Genomic DNA, 23,164 nt, shown 5'->3' with positions numbered 1-23,164 from the left:
GCCTATACTTGGGCACCAGCTATACCAGGCTACCTGTACTGGGGGTATCTACACCAGGCTACCTATAGTGGGACACCACCTATAGCTGGCTAATTATACTGGGGGAACCTCTACCTGGCTACCTATACTGAGGGCACCTACGCCAGGATACCTATACTGGGGGCACCTATACCTGGCTAGGGCAGTGGGATGAGCTGAGACAGAAGGGTACAAGAGGTAACACAGGGATAAAATAGGCACAGGGGGAAAAGAGGCGGACAAAAGAGGCACAGGGAGAAAAGAGATGAGACAGGAACATGAGGTCACACAGAGGGACACAAAAGAGGCACAAACTGAGGTGAGACGGAGGGGGATCAAAAGATGCACAGGAAGAAAAGAGGGGGACAAGAGAGAACGGATAAAGGATAAGAACGGACCTATAAGTCCCTATCTCATTTGTTAACCGGGGACTACCTGTATTTTTCTAGTATTTGGCTCCACCCATAACATACCATGGTCACGCTTACGTTCTGCATGCCGCTTTCTTTAGTGTCGGAGCCATGAACATTTTTCGCTGCAGCTCACTTTGTGCACGGACACGGGGTGGGGTGTCTAGTGGCCAGGCACAGCAACCGGTGGGTGGGCCCAGGGAGGGGGGGGAGGCCCAGACCAGATGATGTGTGAGGGGCCCCAAAATTTCTGATGGTGGCCCTGCCTAACCCTGCCATAGGAATGAATCAGTCCTGTGCTGCTGGAGCTATAAAGTCTACCCCACACACTTTCCATGACATGAGGTGTGCACATGGGGGATAGAATTGCACCTCTTTTCTCTTTTTTGCTGGAATAATGTGAAGGACTGGGATGGTCGTAGTCAGCCAACTTCGCTATGCTGGAACTACGCGTAGTTTTACGCAGTCATGCTTCGCCAAACTATGGCTTTGAAATCAAATATTCGCTTCGTATGCATTTCGTAGACTACGTGTTAAATTTCGCAATTACGCTTAGTGCGAAGCGTAGTGTATGCGGATGCTTATGCCCATATGCAGAACATTTTACGCATTAATTCCACTTGAAATGCTTATACTGGTAACTCTTCTATGCGTACATTATCCTTTCCAATGCGTACATTTGTAAGCATACAATCGCACGCGGAAAATTAGACGCGAGTAACGCAATACACATGTTAACTACGCATAGAGGGCATAAGCCACGCGTAGCAGTACTTCACTACGCGTAAATTTGTAAGCGTAGTTTTGAAACTTCACCTACGAACTACGATGCGTAGATGCGAACTACGATGCGTAAATTCGCACTGGCGTCGTTTCTGCTAATCCCTGGTGAAGGATACATCAGTTGTCATGCTTTGTCATGTGATGTGAAGCTCCACGACCCCTTAATGGACAACTGAAGTAAGAGGTATACGGAGGCTGTCATGTTTATTTCCTTTTAAACAATACCAGTTGCCTGGCAGCCCTGCTGGTCTGTTTGGCTGCAGAAGTGTCTGCATAACACCAGAAACAAGCATGCAGCTAATCTGTCAGATCTGATAATAATGTCACCTGATCTGCTGCATGCTTGTTCAGGGTCTATGGATGAAATTATTAGAGGCCAAGGGTCAGCAAGGCTGCCAGGCAACTGGTATTGCTTAAAAGGAAATAAACATGGCAGCCTCCATATACCTCTCTCTTCAGTTGTCCTTTAAAAAGACCACTATTACGAAACTCGTAAAATGTAAAATCTATGTCAACACATACAAATAAGAAGTACGTTTCTCCCAAATTAAAATGAGCCATTAAAACATCCTTTTCAGGGAGTGTCTTTATAAAGGCCATGCTAAGAATCATCCATGAGGATATGGACTAGTCCAACTCATGTCAGTTCTGTCAGATTTCTGCTACTAACCGTAAGTGACAGCAACATAGTAGAAAAGTAATTTATAGCTCATCGTGCTTCTTATTTATGTGTTTACATGTATTTTACATTTTCAAATTGTATTGCGATAATGGTCCTTTAAGAAGAATCAGAGGATAGCTGTCATGTTCCATCTCCCTGTTGGGCCTGTGTGTGAAGAGGAATGTGCAGTGTGTGTGGATCCACAGACCGAAGATGAATGAAATTTATATTGTTCTGAGCTACATGATAATTGTGGGACTGACAGTGGAAGGTGACTGCAAAGCGTAATGAGCAGCAGCTGCTGACAGTTTGCGGCCATATTGTGTGTGCCGGGTTCGGTTGGGCCTTACTATCGAATGACTCGCCTCACCCTCAAGGGATTATGGGACTGGTCAGTGGACATCATAGGAACAGTGTTAGAAGGTTTATTTACACGGGATGTTTCTGATATTGTATTGTGGAGCGCCAACCAAAAAAGAACAGCTGTAACCTGCCATAAAAAAAAGTAAGATACTCCCCTCAGAAGAGGGAAGACTCTGGATCCCTAATAGCCTTCCCGTTCCTCTGTGTCCCCTCGTTCCACTGCCGGGGCCTTGGTCAAATCTCCCGCTGGCTGCTGCTTCAGGTCTTCTAGTACGGAGCTGCTTGTTTTTGGAAGTACTTGGAGACCTGAGGACTTCAGTGGCCCTCCGAGGATACCCAAAGGCCTCGTCCACATTAAAGTTGAAAACTGGAACGAGGGCCGGCGGCAGTGGAACGAGGGGACATAGAGAGGAACGGGAAGGCTCTAGGGCAGGGTTGGCAAACTCCAGTACAAAGTGGGCAGAATTAAACACTGGGACTAAGTTGTGGGCCAACTTCAATGTCTTATGGCCACTGCTTTAGCCGTGTCCGTGTTCTACGTTCTCCCCGTGTCTGTGTGAGTTTCCTCCAGGCACTCTGGTTTTTGCCCACATCCCAAAAACATACAGGATTAATGAATTGGCTTCCCCCTAAATTGGTCCAAGACTACGATACACGCACTACACGATATATACATAGACATATGACTACGGTAGAGATTAGATTGTGAGCTCCTCTGAGGGACAGTTAAGTGACAAGATCATATACTCTGTACAGCGTTGCGAAACATGTCGGTGCTATATAAATACTAATGCCTTACAATTATGCCGTCTCTACCCAGCAGTTACCTTGTTTTGATGATTAAACCCCCTATTGTATTGCGATTACTTAGCTAGACTGTCATTAGCTTAGACTTCAGTATTCCCCACCAGTGGCGTAGCTAAAGAGCTGTGGGCCCCTATGCAAGTTTTACATGGTGCCCCCCCCCCCAAACACTCTATACGTAACAATTGATATGTCACACCAAAACCCGCCAATGGCAACTACAGTGTCAGAGGTGCAAGAAGGGAATGGGGAGCAGTGTGTTTATGATTACTACTATTTAAAGTATCTAATGAAGTGATTATTACGAGCACAGGACCAATAGAGAGCTAATACTGCAGTTGAGGGAGGGCCCCTCTTGCCCAAGGGCCCCGATGCGGTTGCAACCTCTGCACCCCCTATTGCTACTCCCCTGTTCCCCACACTCAGATTATACACACGCTTTCTCACAGCCCCCTCCGATAGAACCGTCTCCTGGTATTTACAGTATTTACATCTGCAAAAACTAACATTCTCACAGTACGGCCACGCGGGGAGTGCCGCACACAAGTTCAATGGACATTCTGACAGTACGGCCACAAGGGGGAGCTCCGCACACAAGTTCACTGGACATTTTCCCAGTAACGTCCGCAAGGGGGAGCTCCGCACACAATGCTGCCGGCTTACATACCATTCCTGGATACTCGGTGGGATGCTCCTAGTCTCGTCCCCCTCGGCTGTGTACAGCAGAGACACACCAACCTCCTCCAGCCTTTTGTCGCTTGAGCGCTGCTTCCTGTGCCTGCGGAGATCGTGTTTCCGTCCCGCAGGTGATGCAGATGCCTCGCGCTGGTGACGTGGAGCTGTGCGATTAAGCACACCTTGCCAGTGCTGTATATACTATACTGTAATATATATGTTATATCTATTGATACAAGATTAATTCTAGGCACAGCATATACTGTCAGGCTGTATAACGGTAAGCACAGCTTTAATACAAGGTTTTCACACTGGTTTCTTCAACTAGATGTTCAAGTATTACTGTACATGTTTGCTAGCCTTGCAACACATAGCTGTCTCTTGCAGCATTTCATAGCTCCCGCCTCCCAACTATCCCTGCTTTGGAGGGACAGTACCTCTTTAGGGACCCTGTCCCTCTGTCTTCCTCATTTGTCCCTCTTTCTTGACTGATGTATACATCTACAGTGGTTTGCAAAAGTATTCGGCCCCCTTGAAGTGTTCCACATTTTGTCATATTTCTGCCACAAACATATATCAATTTTATTGGAATTCCATGCGAAAGACCAATACAAAGTGGTGTACACGTGAGAAGTGGAACGAAAATCATATATGATTCCAAACATTTTTTTTTACAAATAAATAACTGCAAAGTGAGGTGTGCATAATTATTCAGCCCCCTTTTGGTCTGAGTGCAGTCAGTTGCCCATAGACATTGCCTGATGAGTGCTAATGACTAAACAGAGTGCACCTGTGTGTAATCTAATGTCAGTAAAAATACGGCTGCTCTGTGACGGCCGCAGAGGTTGTCTAAGAGAATATTTGGAGCAACAACACCATGAAGTCCAAAGAACACACCAGACAGGTCAGGGATAAAGTTATTGAGAAATGTATAGCAGGCTTAGGCTACAAAAAGATTTCCAAAGCCTTGAACATCCCACAGTGCACTGTTCAAGCAATCATTCAGAAATGGAAGGAGTATAGCACAACTGTAAACCTACCAAGACAAGGCCATCCACCTAAACTCACAGGCCGAACAAGGAGAGCGCTGATCAGAAATGCAGTCAAGAGGCCCATGGTGACTCTGGACGAGCTGCAGAGATCCATAGCTCAGATGGGGGAATCTGTCCATAGGACAACTATTAGTTGTGCACTGTACAAAGTTGGCCTTTATGGAAGAGTGGCAAGAAGAAAGCCATTGTTAACAGAAAAGCATAAGGGCTCGTCTCCACTGGTGCGGCGTGCGTCTCGCAGACGCACGCCGCACTGCGCCGGTGGGCGGGATCGCAGGCGAATCCCATGAGCCGTGCCATGCATGGCTATGGGATTCGCAGCCTCCGCTGCAAATTCTGCCGGGGGTTGAGGGGCGAATCGCTCCCGCAAGCGATTCCGCCGCGGCGCCGTCATCCCCTATGGCAGAGTTTTCCCGTGCGAATCATGTGCGGGGAAACTCTGCAGAATCGCTGGCGAAACCGCCCTAGTGGAAACGGGCCCTTAGAAGTCCCGTTTGCAGTTTGCCACAAGCCATGTGGGGGACACAGCAAACATGTGGAAGAAGGTGCTCTGGTCAGATGAGACCAAAATGGAACTTTTTGGCCAAAATGCAAAACGCTATGTGTAGCGGAAAACACTGCGCATCACTCTGAACACACCATCCCCACTGTCAAATATGGTGGTGGCAGCATCATGCTCTGGGAGTGCTCTCTTCATCAGGGACAGGGAAGCTGATTATACATAGATGGTGAAGTCTGCTCAACCGACCACCCTGCAGGGTCAGAGCAGGAACGAGGCAACTTTACCTCAAATATACAGTGTCCAAGAAAGAGATGTTCCGCTCGATGATCCAGCAAAATAGAAAATCTCTATTATAGCAGTAACACATGACACAACATGTCTGCTGCTCTATGTGTTACTGCTATAATAAAGATTTTCTATTTTGCTGGATCATCGAGCGGAACATCACTTTCTTGGACACTGAAGCTGATTATAGTTGATGGGAAGATGGATGGAGCCAAGTACAGGGCAATCTTGGAAGAAAACCTCTTGGAGTCTGCAAAAGACTTGAGACCGGCAGGACGGGTCTTTGCGCCGGCGGCAATCGGAGGGCAGGGAGGGACGCCGCAGGGAGGGGGGAATCATGTAGCTAGCGCTACATGATTCACATGTGTAAAAACGTTCCGGCCGCGGGAATCAGAACGCCAGGCAGGTTAAAACAAAACATATCTATGTGTTAGAATGGCCCAGTCAAAGTCCAGAACTAAATCCAGTCGAGAATCTGTGGCAAGATCTGAAAACTGCTGTTCACAAATTTGACTGAGCTGGAGCTGTTTTGCAAAGTAGAATGGACAAGGATTTCAGTCTCTAGATGTGCAAAGCTGGTAGAAACATACCCTAAAAGACTGGCAGCTGTAATTGCAGCAAAGGGTGGTTCTACAAAGTATTGACTCAGGGGGCTGAATAATTACACACACCCCACTTTGCAGTTATTATTTTTTTTTTTTTAATGTTTGGAATCATGTATGATTTTCATTCCACTTCTCACGTGTACACCACTTTGTATTGGTCTTTCATGTGGAATTCCAATAAAATTGATTCATGTTTGTGGCAGTAATATGACAAAATGTGGAAAACTTCAAGGGGGCCGAATACTTTTGCAAACCGCTGTATGTAATCATACTTCTTATTTTCAAATGTTAATATGAAGGAAAATGAACCAGGATAGAAAGTACCAGTGTGGTTTAAATCAGGGGTCCCCAACCTTTTCCGGCCCGGGGACCACTTTCTGACCAAATTTTTCTCCAGGGACCAGGTGGGGGTGGGTGGGGGGTAATGTGCGCGAGCTAGTGGACAGTGTTGTGCGCAGCGGGTTACCGGGGGGGGGGGGCTGGGGGCGGTGGCATAGCTAGCATAGTTGCCCCAGTATAGGGTGTTTAGTTGCCCCAGTATGGCTAGTATAGTGCCCCAGTATAGCTAGTATAGTGCCCCAGTGTAGCTAGTATAGTGACCAGTACAGCGAGTATAGTAGCCAGTATAGCTAGTATAGTGCACAGTATATAGCTAGTATAGTGCCCAGTATATAGCTAGTATAGTGCCTAGTATGGGTAGGTAGTGCCCACCCCCCGGATCCAAAACCCCCCCTCCCCCCGGCCACCCGCGGCTGCCGCTCCTGTTACCTTATGAGCTGGCGGCAGCTTGTTCTCTTAGATTCCCCGTAGCCGCTCTCCTCTTAGCAGCATCTCGTATTACAGCAGCACGTATTGCGGCTGCTGTAAGGAAGGGAAGGAAGCGGGGCAGTGGCTTCCTGTAGCGGCGATATGCATCGTCATTACCATGGGAACCGCTGTGCCACTTCCCTTCTTACAGCAGCCGCAAGACGCGCTGCTGTAATACGAGATGCTGCTAAGAGGAGAGTGGCTACGGGGGAATATAAGAGAACAAGCGGCCGCCAGCTCATAAGGTAACAGGAGCGGAAAACTGCCAACGGACCAGCACTGGATGGTTGGGGACCCTTGGTTTAAATTATAAAATAACATTTTTCTTTTTAAATCGATATAGTATGAGCGACTAGAGGTGTGCCTATGGGGTGATTAAGGGTGTGGCAGGGGTGTGGCTTTAGTGTCCCTATTTCTTATCTCAAAAAGTTGGAAGGTATGGCCAGGGCCTGTTCGAGGGGCCGGTTACAATTTCTGGGGCACCAACACAGGTGTCCATTTAAATATCTGAATGGTTGCCTATGGCAGCACCCAAATGTCCTATTTCAGTCTCCCACATAGGTAGCCAGAGAGCCCTGTTTATGTGTCAAGAGAGGCCCCTGAATACACCGCACAGCCAGTGGCATACCTAGGGCATTTGACACCCGGTGCTGGGTATTATAAGACAACCCCCCCTTCCACCCCCCCAAAAAAGTAAAGGGGCAAAAAACAGGTGGGGCTATAACAAAAAACAATGGGCGTGGCCGTGACCGGATGAGGGCAGAGCTAACTGTAATTTAACGTGAACCCAGGGTGAGAGTGATATGGAGGCTGCCATATTTATTTCCTTTTAAACAATACTAGTTGCCTGCCAGCCCTGCTGATCTATTTGGCTGCAGTAGTGAACTGAATCACACCAGAAACAAGCATGCTTGTTCAGGGTCTTGAAAGAATTAGAGGCAGAGGACCAGCACGGCCGCCAGGCAACTGGTATTGCTTAAAAGGAGATAAATATGGCAGCCTCACTATTATTCTCACCCTGGGTTCCCTTTAAAAGTGCAACGCAAAGACAGTGGACCCAAGTTTTGGTGATCCTTTCCCCAGAAAATTCACATACTTGTCCAGGTTTTCTCAAGAAAATACACGTAATGTGTGCAGATTTGCCCAGAGAATACGTTCAATTAGGTCGGCAGATTTGCCCAGAAAATACATGCAATCATGTCGGCAGATTTGCCCAGAAAACACATGTAATCAGGTCGGCAGATTTGCCCAGACAACACATTCAATCATGTCGGCAGATTTGCCCAGAAAACATGTGCAATCATGTCGGCAGATTTGCCCAGAAAACACGTGCAATCATGTCGGCAGATTTGCCCAGAAAACACATGCAATCATATCGGCAGATTTGGCCAGAAAACACTTCAATTGTGTAGCAGACCTGGGCAGAACATAAACGTAAAAATATAAATAAAAAAAAAAAAAACATTTACTCACCTGCAGCAGAGCTCCTGTTCCGGGCCTCAGTCCGGTGCGCAGCTCCCACGATCCTCTGCAGTCAGCAACTGAAACTCCCAAAGTCTCCAGAGCAGGGCTTCGGACATTTTACCATAGCCCTGCTCTGCCGCTGTGGTGAACTGACACGGCATCTAATAGATAGGTCAGTTGCCCCCAATGTAGGTATTGTTGCTGCCCTCAGTGTAGCTAGTATAGTGGCCCCCGTACAGCTGCCCTCCAGTATAGGTAGTATAGTGGCCCCCATAGTTGCCCCAGTATAGCTAGTATAGTGGCCCACAGTTTAGATAGTATAGTAGCCCCCAGTGTAGCTAGTATAGTGGCCTAAATTAGCTAGTAAAGTTACCCCCAGTGTAGCTAGTATAGTGGCCTCCATTGTAGCTGGTATGGTGCCCCCCCACCCGAGTATAGGTAATATAGTGGCCCCCATAGTTGCCCCCAGTATAGCTAGTGTAGTGACCCCCAGGCCCACCCTCCAGTGTAGCTAGAAGGAGGGGTGACAGCAGGGATAGCGGTGGGGAGGGGGGGACATATCCCCTCCCTCACCTGGGTCCCCTCCTTCTGCCTCTCTTGAAATGCGGGCAGCGGGCAACAAACGGCGAGCAGGCGGGCACGGAGAATACTCACGTTACTTACGCGTATCAGCCTGGAACGCTGCGTCGCCGTCACGTGCCTCTTCTGCGCCTCCAATGATTGGAGCGCGCCGCGGCGAAGAGTGGGGAGGACTGAGTAGCGCGCAGAGACGAAGACTGGGGGGGGGGGGGCATGAAAAATGGGCGTGGCCATGACATTGTATGGGCGGAGCTAACATAATGATGTAACAGCGAGGCATAAGAAAGCAGTGTTTACGCCATGATGTGGACAAACGAGACTTTGCATCATGGGTGTGCAGAAACTGTGTGATGCTAATAGTATACCGTAACCACAAAGCAGCAAACATAGCCATCTATGACCATTAAATAATAAATGCAGTAACAGATACCCCGGACACCAGAAAATAATTGCGCAATGGGCAACATGTCAGCACAAAATAAACGCAATGCGGGCAACATGTCAGTATAAAATAAATGCAATGCGGGCAACATGTCAGTAAAAAATAAACGCAATGCGGGCAAACATGTCAGTACAAAATAAATGCAATGCGGGCAACATGTCAGTACAAAATTAACGCAATGCGGGCAAACATTTTACCAGAAAAGAAACGCAATGCGGGCAAACATTTCACCAGAAAAGAAACGCAATGCGGGCAAACATTTCACCAGAAAAGAAACGCAATGCGGGCAAACATGTCAGTACAAAAGAAACGCAATGCGGGCAAACATGTCAGTACAAAATAAACAATGCGGGCAAACATTTCACCTGGGGAAAAAAACGCAATGCGGGCAAACACTTCACCTGGAAAAGAAACGCAAACCGGGCAAACATTTCACCTGGAAAAAAAAACGCAATGCGGGCTAACATTTCACATGGAAAAAAAACGCAATGCGGGCAAACATTTCACCTGGAAAAGAAACGCAAAGCGTGCAAACATTTCACTTGGAAAAAAAACGCAATGCGGGCAAACATTTCACCTGGAAAAAAAACCCAATGCGGGCAAACATTTCACCTGGAAAAAAAAACGCAATGCGGGCAAACATTTCGCCTGGAAAAGAAACGCAAAGCGGGCAAACATTTCACCTGGAAAAAAAAACGCAATGCGGGCAAACATTTCACCTGGAAAAAAAAACACAATGCGGGCAAACATTTCACCTGGAAAAGAAACGCAAACCGGGCAAACATTTCACCTGGAAAAAAAACGCAATGCGGGCTAACATTTCACATGGAAAAAAACCGCAATGCGGGCAAACATTTCACCTGGAAAAGAAACGCAAAGCGGGCAAACATTTCACTTGGAAAAAAAAACGCAATGCGGGCAAACATTTCACCTGGAAAAAAAACCAAATGCGGGCAAACATTTCACCTGGAAAAAAAAAACGCAATGCGGGCAAACATTTCGCCTGGAAAAGAAACGCAAAGCGGGCAAACATTTCACCTGGAAAAAAAAACGCAATGCGGGCAAACATTTCACCTGGAAAAAAAAACGCAATGCGGGCAAACATTTTACCTGGAAAAGAAACGCAAAGCGGGCAAACATTTCACCTGGAAAAGAAAGCATTTACTCACCTGGCAGAAGTCTCCGGCCTCTGGCGCGCTGCTCCCGGGACCATCTTGCTGCTGATCCTCTCTCCCGCGCTGACAGGGCTACGGCAAGATGGCGCCCGAAGCCCTGTACTGGAGACACAAATAGTCTCCAGTACAGGGCTCCGGCAGCCATCTTGCCGTAGCCCTGCTCGCCTGCCGGTGTCGGAACACCGGAAGACAGTTAGGCTGGAGCCAGCGGGGCTGCGGGCAATGAACTGGCACGGCGTCGCCGTCTATAGACGCCGCTGCCACTTCATTAGAAATCTAATTATATCGTCTCCATCCTACCTCACTGTGTAATTCCTGCTAGCGGCCGCTAGGGGGAGCTCCGGGATATAACTGCTTGTTCCTTCCCGGAGCTTCTGCCGGAGAATGTCGGGGCTGGGAGCTCCTGCCTATCGGGGATACAGAGAGAGACGCTGCACGTCTGTCTCCGCTGCTGCCGCCGCTCCGTCTGCAAAAAGGAGAATGAGTGCCGGGGTGACGTCATAGAAGCTATTGTGACGCAGGTGGGCAGCTCGAGCACCGCTGAGGAAGGCACCTGCAGTGACACGTGACCACGCCCCTCTGCTGTTGCTGTGCCATGGTAGTGGATGGAGGTGACGCCATAGCAGCTATTGTGACGTGCGTGTGCAGGTGGGCAGCTCGAGACGAGCACCGCTGAGGATGGCACCTGCAGTGACACGTGACCACGCCCCTCTGCTATTGCTATGCCATGCTAGTGGATGGAGGTGAGGCATTATGTGCAAAAGGGAAAGGTCAGGCAGGGAGCGTGTGCTGCGCTGTATATATTGCTGTGCATGCATCATGCAGTTATGTACTCAGTGACCTGCATATGCCTATCCACACATTTAATCTTGGGACACATCCAATTTTGATTGGCCAATTTTATCACTGCCAGATCGTATGAGAGGCTTACTTGCACAAGCTGGTCTCAGTAGTTAAAGTCTCACTCTACATTCAGGTGGTAACAGTCTCTAGCAATTGGCCAATCAACGTTGGATGTGTGTCTGCACCCTAAGTTACTTTCCCTCTATCTGCAATGCTGGGTTATGTGATATACAGGCAGGGCCGAGCCTGGGCGGGTGCTGCGGGTGCATTGCACCCAGGCGCCTGTCTCCGACAGGCGCCGCCCAGCCTCCGCTCACCCCATCTGGCCGCCGCTCTCTCCCTACCTTCCTCCCTCCCTGTAGCCACCGCCGCCGCTGCGTCAGACCTCGATCAGGCGGCAACCAATAGTGCGGGCGCTAGGACCCAGCGCCCGCACTGATATGCGGAAGTGACATCACTTCTGCATATAGAGCGGGTGCGTCCGGCGCCCGCACTTACTGGTCGGGTCGCCGCTGATCTTCAGGTCTGCTGAGTGCTGGCTGACTCACTGCCAGGTAAGGGGGGAGCGGCGGCGGCTAGAGGGGGGCTCCCTGTCACTCGCTCACTAATGGCGCTCCCTGTCACTCGCTCACTAACGGGTCTCCCTGTCACTCGCTCACTAACGGGTCTCCCTGTCACTTGCTCACTAATGGGGCTCCCTGTCACTCGCTCACTAATGGCGCTCCCTGTCACTCGCTCACTAACGGGTCTCCCTGTCACTCGCTCACTAACGGGTCTCCCTGTCACTCGCTCACTAATGGGGCTCCCTGTCACTCGCTCACTAATGGCGCTCCCTGTCACTCGCTCACTAATGGCGCTCCCTGTCACTCGCTCACTAATGGGGCTCCCTGTCACTCGCTCACTAATGGGGCTCCCTGTCACTCGCTCACTAATGGCGCTCCCTGTCACTCGCTCACTAATGGGGCTCCCTGTCACTCGCTCACTAATGGGGCTCCCTGTCACTCGCTCACTAATGGGGCTCCCTGTCACTCGCTCACTAATGGGGCTCCCTGTCACTCGCTCACTAATGGGGCTCCCTGTCACTCGCTCACTAATGGGGCTCCCTGTCACTCGCTCACTAATGGGGCTCCCTTTCACTCGCTCACTAATGGGGCTCCCTGTCACTCGCTCACTAACGGGGCTCCCTGTCACTCGCTCACTAACGGCGCTTCCTGTCACTCGCTCACTAACGGGGCTCCCTGTCACTCGCTCACTAACGGCGCTCCCTGTCACTCGCTAATGGCGCTCCCTGTCACTCACTCACTAATGGCGCTCCCTGTCACTCGCTCACTAATGGCACTCCCTGTCACTCGCTCACTAATGGGGCTCCCTGTCACTCGCTCACTAATGGGGCTCCCTTTCACTCGCTCACTAATGGGGCTCCCTGTCACTCGCTCACTAATGGCACTCCCTGTCACTCGCTCACTAATGGCGCTCCCTGTCACTCGCTCACTAATGGCGCTCCCTGTCACTCGCTCACTAATGGCGCTCCCTGTCACTCGCTCACTAATGGCGCTCCCTGTCACTCACTCACTAATGGCGCTCCCTGTCACTCACTAATGGCGCTCCCTGTCACTCACTAATGGTGCTCCCTGTCACTCACTCACTAATGGCGCTCCCTGTCACTCACTCACTAATGGCACTCCCTGTCACTCACTCACTAATGGGGCTCCCTGTCACTCACTAATGGGGCTCCCTGTCACTCACTCACTAACGGGTCTCCCTGTCGCTCACTCACTAACGGGTCTCCCTGTCGCTCACTCACTAACGGGTCTCCCTGTCGCTCACTCACTAACGGGTCTCCCTGTCGCTCACTCACTAACGGGTCTCCCTGTCGCTCACTCACTAACGGGTCTCCCTGTCGCTCACTCACTAACGGGTCTCCCTGTCGCTCACTCACTAACGGGTCTCCCTGTCGCTCACTCACTAACGGGTCTCCCTGTCGCTCACTCACTAACGGGTCTCCCTGTCGCTCACTCACTAACGGGTCTCCCTGTCGCTCACTCACTAACGGGTCTCCCTGTCACTCACTCACTAACGGGTCTCCCTGTCACTCACTCACTAACGGGTCTCCCTGTCACTCACTCACTAACGGGTCTCCCTGTCACTCACTCACTAACGGGACGGTCTCCCTGTCACTCACTCACTAACGGGTCTCCCTGTCACTCACTCACTAACGGGTCTCCCTGTCACTCGCTCACTAACTGGTCTCCCTGTCACTCGCTCACTAACGGGTCTCCCTGTCACTCGCTCACTAACTGGGCTCCCTGTCACTCGCTCACTAAAGGGGCTCCCTGTCACTCGCTCACTAAAGGGGCTCCCTGTCACTCGCTCACTAAAGGGGCTCCCTGTCACTCGCTAACTAAAGGGGCTCCCTGTCACTCGCTAACTAAAGGGGCTCCCTGTCACTCGCTAACTAAAGGGGCTCCCTGTCACTCGCTAACTAAAGGGGCTCCCTGTCACTCGCTAACTAAAGGGGGTCCAGGTTGGCTACATATACTGGGGACACTGGCTGTTTGTCATTATGTGCATTTACTGGTGAAAAGCTGTCTCTTATGTGCATTTGCTGGTGAAAAGCGGTCTCTTTTTATGTGCATTTACTGGTGAAAAGCGGTCTTTTTATGTGCATTTACTGGTGAAAAGCGGTCTCTTATTATGTGCATTTACTAGGGAAAAGCGGTCTCTTATTATGTGCATTTACTGGGGAAAAGCTGTCTCTCATGTGCATTTACTGATGAAAGGCTGTCTGTCATTACGTGCATTTACTGGTGAAACGCTGTCTCTTATGTGCATTTAGGCCTGGTGCACACCAAAAACCGCTAGCAGATCCGCAAAATGCTAGCAGATTTTGAAACGTTTTTTCTTCTTTTTCTGCAGCGTTTCAGCTAGCGTTTTGCGGTTTTGTGTAGCGGTTTTGGTGGAGTAGATTTCATGTATTGTTACAGTAAAGCTGTTACTGAACAGCTACTGTAACAAAAACCGCCTGGCAAACCGCTCTGAAGTGCCGTTTTTCAGAGCGGTTTGCGGGTTTCCTATACTTAACATTGAGGCAGAAACGCCTCCGCAATCCAAAATCTGCAGCAGCCCGAGAGTATGCGTTTCTGCAAAACGCCTCCCGCTCTGGTGTGCACCACCCCATTGAAATACATTACCCAAGCGGATCCGCACCCGCAAGCGGATCGCAAACTGCAGCCGAAACGCTCTGGTGTGCACTAGGCCTCAGTGTGGAAATTTTGTAAGTAAAAAATCTTTTCTCAGTAAATTTTTAGGTATTTGTCAGTAAAAAAATAACGTGAAAGGTTGGCAACACTGGCTGGCGGCGCAACGGGAAAGATACAGGCAGCCCACCTCACGCTTGGGCTTGGTGGGGGGAGTTGCCAACAGCGAGCGAAAGTAGGGTGGCCGCAGGCAGCCAGAAGTACGCAGTGTGTGACTGCGTCGCACTCGCAGAGCCTCTCAGCCTGAGTCAGTCCAGAGACTAGCAGAATCGCAGGCAGCTAAAGCCAGCCAGGAGCAAGCCCATGGAAGAGGGGTAAGAATGGGGTATCACATGCATGCGTAAAGAGGTGGAAGGTGTGGGTGTGATTAGGCAGGACATGGGTGTGGTTATGTGGTTGGGCGCGGTTAATTTAACCACTCCCATAGGCGCCAGAAAAAATCTTGCACCCAGGTGCCAGGCACCCCAGGCTCACCCCTGTATACAGGGCTCGCCTGTCTAGAGTACTCTGGCCCGCCCCTTAGCATGTGGCTGCTCCTCCCCTCCTTAGTGCTGTCAGACTGGGCAGCTCCGCCCCCTGATCTCCCAGCAATACAGCAGAAGCTGTCACCATGTTAGCCACAGCTTGGCACTGAAACACTGGCCTGCCCGTCAATATGTCGCTGCTCCTCTTTTCCTCAATGCTGCTGGTGCACCCAGAGAAGCATATAGTAAAGTCTGTAGATGTAAGGCCTGTACACACTGAAAATCACCATCTGCTCAGCCTGCCATGTGCAGCAGCAGCGCCCCTGATCACATGCAGCTCTGTCTGTAGCCACCTGCATCCATATACAGCCGCTCTGTCCTTTCCAGCAGCCTCACTACTGTATTCCTCAGACTCACAATATTCACACAGCCCTCCCATAGAACTGGCTCCTAACAGTGCGTATGTACATCAATAAGACATTCTATAGCGGCCACACGGGGGAGCTCCGCACACAAGTTCCATGGACATTTTACAGTCCGGCCACAAGAGGGAGCTCCGCACACAATGCTGCCGGCTTACATACACGATCCTGGTTCCTGGCTGCTCTGTGTGATGCCTCCAGAGGGTGGGCGGACTCTCGTCCTCGGCTGTGCAGAGCGGAGACTCGTCCACCTCCTCCAGCTGTCAGTGTCTCGAGCGTGCTGTGTCCGCGGAGGGCATGTTTCCGGTTACCTCACCTGCTGCAGATGCCTCGCGCTTCCAGCTCACCCGCCCAGTGCTATATGTAATGTATCAGGGGTTAAGTGGGGCGTGGATGCGGGGGGACGGCGTCCACTTACTATTTCCCGAGGGTGGACGCCGTCCCCCCTGGCATTTGTGGAGGGGAGCAGCGGAGTGGAAGGAGAGCTGTGAGCAGCGGTGAGGGAGGGCGGACATCTCCCCCCACTCCGTCACCTTAGGTGCTCTCCTTCCCTCGCTCTCCCCTCCAGAAGTAATGTGCAGGTAGCCGGCAGCGGGCGGGACTTACCTCTCCTCGTTCCGGCACCGGATCTGCGTGCCGCTGCTCTGGTCTGGTCCAGACCAGACTTGCTGCACGCAGATCCGGTGTTCCGACGAGGAGGAGAGGTAAGTCCCGCCCGCTTCCGGCTACCCGCACATTACTTCTGGAGGGGAGAGCGAGGGAAGGAGAGCACCTAAGGTGAGGGAGAGGGGGGAGATGTCCGCCCTCCCCCACCGCTGCTCACAGCTCTCCTTCCATTCCGCTGCTCCCCTCATGCTGGGGGGACATGATTAAATATTCTGGGGACATATACCCCCTGACTACATATACTGGGCACATATACCCCCTGGCTACATATACTGGGGACATATACCCCTGGCTACATATACTGGGGACATATACCCCCTGACTACATATACTGGGGACATATACCCCTGCCTACATATACTGGGGACATATACGCCCTGGCTACATATACTGGGCACATATACCCCTGGCTACATATACTGAGGACACATACATCCCTGGCTACATTTACTAGGGCACATATACCCCTGGCTACATATACTGGGGCACATATACCCCTGGCTACATATACTGGGGACACATACATCCCTGGCTACATATACTGGGGCACATATACCCCTGGCTACATATACTGGGGCACATATACCCCCTGGCTACATATACTGGGGACATATACCCCTGGCTACATATACTGGGGACATATACCCCTTGACTACATATACTGGGGACATATACCCCTGCCCACATATACTGCGGCACATATACCCCCTGGCTACATATACTGGGCACATATACCCCTGGCTACATATACTGGGGACATATACCCCTGGCTACATATACTGGGGACATATACCCCCTGACTACATATACTGGGGACATATACCCCTGCCTACATATACTGGGGACATATACCCCCTGGCTACATATACTGGGCACATATACCCCTGCCTACATATACTGGGGACATATACCCCTGGCTACATATACTGGGGACATATACCCCCTGACTACATATACTGGGGACATATACCCCTGCCTACATATACTGGGGACATATACCCCCTGACTACATATACTGGGGCACATATACCCCTGGCTACATATACTGGGGACACATACATCCCTGGCTACATATACTGGGGCACATATACCCCTGGCTACATATACTGGGGCACATATACCCCTGGCTACATATACTGGGGACACATACATCCCTGGCTATGTATACTGGGGCACATATACCCCTGGCTACATATACTGGGGCACATATACCCCTGGCTACATATAATGGGGACACATACCCCTGGCTACATATACTGGGGCACATATACCCCTGGCTACATATACTGGGGACACATACATCCCTGGCTACATATACTGGGGCACATATACCCCTGGCTACATATACTGGGGCACATATACCCCTGGCTACATATACTGGGGACGCATACATCCCTGGCTACATATACTGGGGCACATATACCCCTGGCTACATATACTGGGGCACATATACCCCTGGCTACATATACTGGGGACACATACATCCCTGGCTACATATACTGGGGCACATATACCCCTGGCTACATATACTGGGGCACATATACCCCTGGCTACATACACTGGGGCACATATACCCCTGGCTACATATACTGGGGCACATATACCCCTGGCTACATATACTGGGGACACATACCCCTGGCTACATATACTGGGGCACATATACCCCTGGCTACATATACTGGGGACACATACTTCCCTGGCTACATATACTGGGGCACATATACCCCTGGCTACATATACTGGGGCACATATACCCCTGGCTACATATACTGGGGACACATACATCCCTGGCTACATATACTGGGGCACATATACCCCTGGCTACATATACTGGGGACACATACCCCTGGCTACATATACTGGGGCACATATACCCCTGGCTACATATACTGGGGCACATATACCCCTGGCTACGTATACTGGGGCACATATACCCCTGGCTACATATATTGGGGCACATATACCCCTGGCTACATATACTGGGGACACATACATCCCTGGCTACATATACTGGGGACACATACATCTCTGGCTACATATACTGGGGACACATACCCCTGGCTACATATACTGGGCACATATACCCCTGGCTACATATACAGGGACATATACCTTTGACTACATATACTGGGCACATATACCCCCTGCCTACATATACTGGGCACATATACACCTGCCTACATATACTGGGGCACATATACCCCTGGCTACATATACTGGGGCACATATACCCCTGGCTACATATACTGGGGATACATAAATCCCTGGCTATGTATACTGGGTACACTTACCCCTGGCTACATATACTGGGCACATATACCCCTGGCTACATATACTGGGACATATACCCCTGACTACATATACTGGCACATATACCCCTTGCTACATATACTGGGCACGTATACCCCTGGCTACATATACTGGGGCACATATACCCCTGGCTACATATACTGGGGACACATACATCCCTGGCTACATATACTGGGGCACATATACCCCTGGCTACATATACTGGGGACACATACCCCTGGCTACATATACTGGGGCACATATACCCCTGGCTACATATACTGGGGCACATATACCCCTGGCTACGTATACTGGGGCACATATACCCCTGGCTACATATACTGGGGCACATATACCCCTGGCTACATATACTGGGGACACATACATCCCTGGCTACATATACTGGGGACACATACATCTCTGGCTACATATACTGGGGACACATACCCCTGGCTACATATACTGGGCACATATACCCCTGGCTACATATACAGGGACATATACCTTTGACTACATATACTGGGCACATATACCCCCTGCCTACATATACTGGGCACATATACACCTGCCTACATATACTGGGGCACATATACCCCTGGCTACATATACTGGGGCACATATACCCCTGGCTACATATACTGGGGATACATAAATCCCTGGCTATGTATACTGGGTACACTTACCCCTGGCTACATATACTGGGCACATATACCCCTGGCTACATATACTGGGACATATACCCCTGACTACATATACTGGCACATATACCCCTTGCTACATATACTGGGCACGTATACCCCTGGCTACATATACTGGGGACATATACCTCTGGCTACATATACTAGGCACATATACCTCTGGCTACATATACTGGGACTACTATACTCATGGCTACTTATACTGGGGACACCTATAGACCTGGCTACCTATGCTGGGGGTACCTATTTTAGGGGAACTGCTGTCAGATTATCTGCATTTTTGTGGAACCACTGTTATGTATTTTGGGGAACAGCTGCCAGATCATGTGTATGTTAGGGGAACGTCTGCTGCCAGATTACGCGTATTTTGGGGAACAGCTGCCAGATTATGTATGTTTGGGGGACCACTGCTGCCAGATTATATGTATGTTGGGTGTTACGTGTATTTTGGGTGATCCGCTGCCAGGTTTTGCGTATACCTTTGTGCTGTTACTGTGGACTTATCATTCTGGTGGACTATCTACATTGATAACACAGTCCACTTCAGCTTTCACATCACAGAGCGTGTGCAGGAACATTAGCGGCGGTAGTTCCAATTCACCCTGCGGGAGAACGCTGCGGCTGGACGTTACGAAGCTCCCACATGCATTACAATGCAACGCTCTGGAATGTGTCATCTAATGTGTAAGTTAACATGAAAGTCAAATAGGTTTTCATGTTACCTTTCTAAACGCAGCCTAGGAACGATCCGTCAAAACGCACGGTGCAGCTCCTAGTGTGAAAGAGCCCTTACTGGTTCAGCTGTATCACACTGCAGACCTCGGATCCAAGTTTCACAGCTGCTGAGCCATAAAACATCACCTGCAATTCTTCTTAGGGTTCATTCACACTAAGTGCTGCGCTGTCAGTTGACGCATTGCACATAGTGTGCGATCCACATGGTAACATGAAAGTCCATAGACTTCCATGTTACTAGTCACTGTAGAGCTGTGCGTTCCCGGGAGTTGCGATTTAACTTTTCTGGGAACATCTTATCACACGATAAACACATTTTACCAATGGGTTCTACTGTGTTGCTGCTGCCAGTGTCTGCACTTTAAGACACCTCAATGTGCATTCCGTGTGATGGAGATGCATGCACAAAATTGCAGTTGTGCATGTGTTTTGTAGTGTGAATGAGCCCTTAGCCACAATGCTGGGGATATCATGTGTAACAGAGGCCTCCTGACCTGAATTCTCGGGCCTATCACCTGGCATACTGTGATCTTCTGGGCTGTGTATAACCTGAGGTCTGTCTATGGGGCGATGCTGAGCAATATTATGGTGCCGTTAGGGAAGGTGAGGAGTATTGCTGGCAGTGTGTAGGGCTGGATCATATTCCACAAGGTGACTGCTATGGCTTCTATACACTGAAGCTACATACACACATGCGAGAATTGTTGCAATGACGGAAGGGCTTTAATTGGTGGGCAGACTAGTAGAAAGCATTGTGAATGGTCGTGCTCGGGCATCGGGGGTCGTACGGATCTTTAACAATGCCCGAGCAATAGCGATCTGCAGCCTCTGTACACACATAATGATTGGCAGTTGAAACCGTCATTATCGGTTGTTTTAGATGCATGTGTGTATGTGTAAACCCAGCCATAAAGTGACCCTAAGGGCTGGGACCCATTGGCGTTTTTGGCAGTGTTTTGGGATCACTGACAATCGACAGCGATTCCAAAAAAACTTTGTCACTGTATCTAAATGGGGCTGAACCCACTAATGCGATTGTGATTAGAGTTAATCGCAATCGCAGGGCAGGCAGCATTTTGAGTGTGTTTGAGCTCAGTGCTAAGTATAGAAACACTGCAAAATCGCTTTAAAAATGAATTTTGCAGCAATTTGGGGGCGAGCATTTGTAAATTTAAATAAAAGGCTTTCCTCCGTAGCCCTGCCCCCCAATGGAAGAGGTCATAGGTGTTTCTCTAGGACCAATCAGAGAAGCTTCTGTGACATCTTCTGCTATGGGCGCAAGCTGGACATCGAGACACCCAGTAAGTATAATTAACTTTATTTAAAATTATAAACGCTCAGCCCCCAAATCGCTGTCAAATTTCTTTTTGAAAACTGTTTTGCAGCACTTCTATACATAACATCAGGGCAGTTTCTAGGCTAAAATGCACCCAGGGCGAGAGTCTAAAAATTGTGCCCCCCCACCTGCCGTGGAGCCAGGTATAGGCGTCAACAGTATAGGTTAGCCAGGTCTAGTTGCCCTCAGTATAGGTAGCCAACTATAGGTCCCCCCAGTGTAGGTAGCCAGGCATAGGTGCTCCAGTATAATTGCCCCCAGTATAGGTTAGCCAGGTATGTGCCTCCGGTATAGGTATCCAGTATAGTTGCCCCATTATAGGTTAGATAGGCAGTTGCCCCTGGTATAGGTTAGATAAGCAGGTGCCCCAGTACAGGTTAGCTAGGTGGGTGCCTCTAATATACGTAGCCAGAATAGTTGCCCCCAGCATAGGTTAGATAGGTAGGTGACCCCAGTATAGGTTAGTTAGGTAGCTGCCCCCAGTACAGGTTAGCTAAGTGGGTGCCTTTAATATAGGTAGCCAGAATAGTTGCCCCCAGCATAGGTTAGATAGGTAGGTGTCCCCAGTATAGGTTAGTTAGGTATGTGCCTCCAATATAGGTAGCCAGTATAGTTGCCACCAGTATAGGCTAGGTAGGCGCCCCCAGTATAGGCTAGCTAGGTAGGTGCCCGCAGTATAGGCTAGCTAGGTAGGTGCCCGCAGTATAGGTTAGATAAGTAGGTGTCCCCAGTATAGGTTATATAGGTAGGTGTCCCCAGTATAGGTTATATAGGTAGGTGCCCCAGTATACATTAGATAGGTAGGTTCCCCCAGTATGGGTTGGATAGGTAGGTTCCCCCAGTATAGGTAGGTGCCCCAGTGTAGGTTAGAAAGGTAGGTTCCCCCAGTATAGGTTAGATAGGTAGGTTCCCCCTAGTATAGGTTATATAGGTAGGTGCCCCAAGTGTATAGTCTAGATAGGTAGCTGCCCCCCAGTATAGGTTAGGAAGGTAGGTGCCCCCCTCATAATGGGGGAGCCGCAGCCGTGGGGAGGGCAGCCCGACCTCTCCCTCCCTTCCTCACCTCGGGCCGTCCTCCGTGCTCCCGACTGCAGAGTAATTAGCGCAGGGAAACGCTGTATACAATTACTCACCTCCCTGGTTCCAAGCGCCAGCTCACTCACCGCTGGTCTTCTCCTCTCTGCACAGACACTGATACACCCGCTGAACAGGAAGCAGCGTGTGTATCAGCGTCTATGCAGAGAGGAGAAGACCGGCGGCGAGTGAGAGGCGATTGGAACCAGGGAGGTAAGTAGTTGTATACAGCGCTGCCCTGCGCATTACTCTGCAGTCTGGAGGGGAAGCACGGAGGACGGCCCAGGGAGAGGAAGGGAGGGAGAAGCCGGGCTGCCCTCCCCACGGCTGCGGCTCCCCCCTCCATTACAGCCCCCCCCCCCCCCCCTCCCTCCCTCTGCGCTCAGAGCTGCCGCACGGCTGCACGGCCCCTAGAAACGGACCTGCATAGCATTGAGTGCCCAAAATGCTGCATGTCATGCGATTGTGATTAATCCTAATCACAATCGCACTAGTGGGTTCCCCACCAATTAAATACATTGGCAAATTTTTTTTTTTGTTTGTTTGTTTTTTTCAATCGTCAGCGATCTAAAAACGCTGCCAATATCGCCCTAGTGGGTTCTAGCCGTAGACATGGCCCAAAAGCCTTGTGCACACACCTAATTTTCAATTCATCATCCACCCTCTAATAGGATTAGCACTGTCCAAAGTTCTCATTGAGGGTTGGGAACACACTAGGCGATGCGTGAAAGGTTGCGTTTTGCTGCATATGCGTT

General features: G+C 50.0%; 1 long non-coding RNA gene across 1 annotated transcript in view; it reads left to right on the top strand.

Annotated features, from left to right (window-relative positions):
• Nucleotides 1-10,821: 10,821 nt before the first annotated feature.
• Nucleotides 10,822-23,164, top strand: part of LOC137534250 (uncharacterized) — a 40,191-nt gene continuing 27,848 nt past the window's right edge. Inside the window, exon 1 of the long non-coding RNA XR_011024345.1 lies at nt 10,822-11,146. This is a non-coding gene — a long non-coding RNA (uncharacterized lncRNA). The remainder of the gene's footprint in view (nt 11,147-23,164) is intronic.

This window comes from Hyperolius riggenbachi, chromosome 10, assembly GCF_040937935.1.
Source record: "Hyperolius riggenbachi isolate aHypRig1 chromosome 10, aHypRig1.pri, whole genome shotgun sequence".
Taxonomy (NCBI): domain Eukaryota; kingdom Metazoa; phylum Chordata; class Amphibia; order Anura; family Hyperoliidae; genus Hyperolius; species Hyperolius riggenbachi.
The sequence above is the reverse complement of the archived record's forward strand: the minus strand, read 5'-3'. Positions and strand labels throughout refer to the sequence as shown.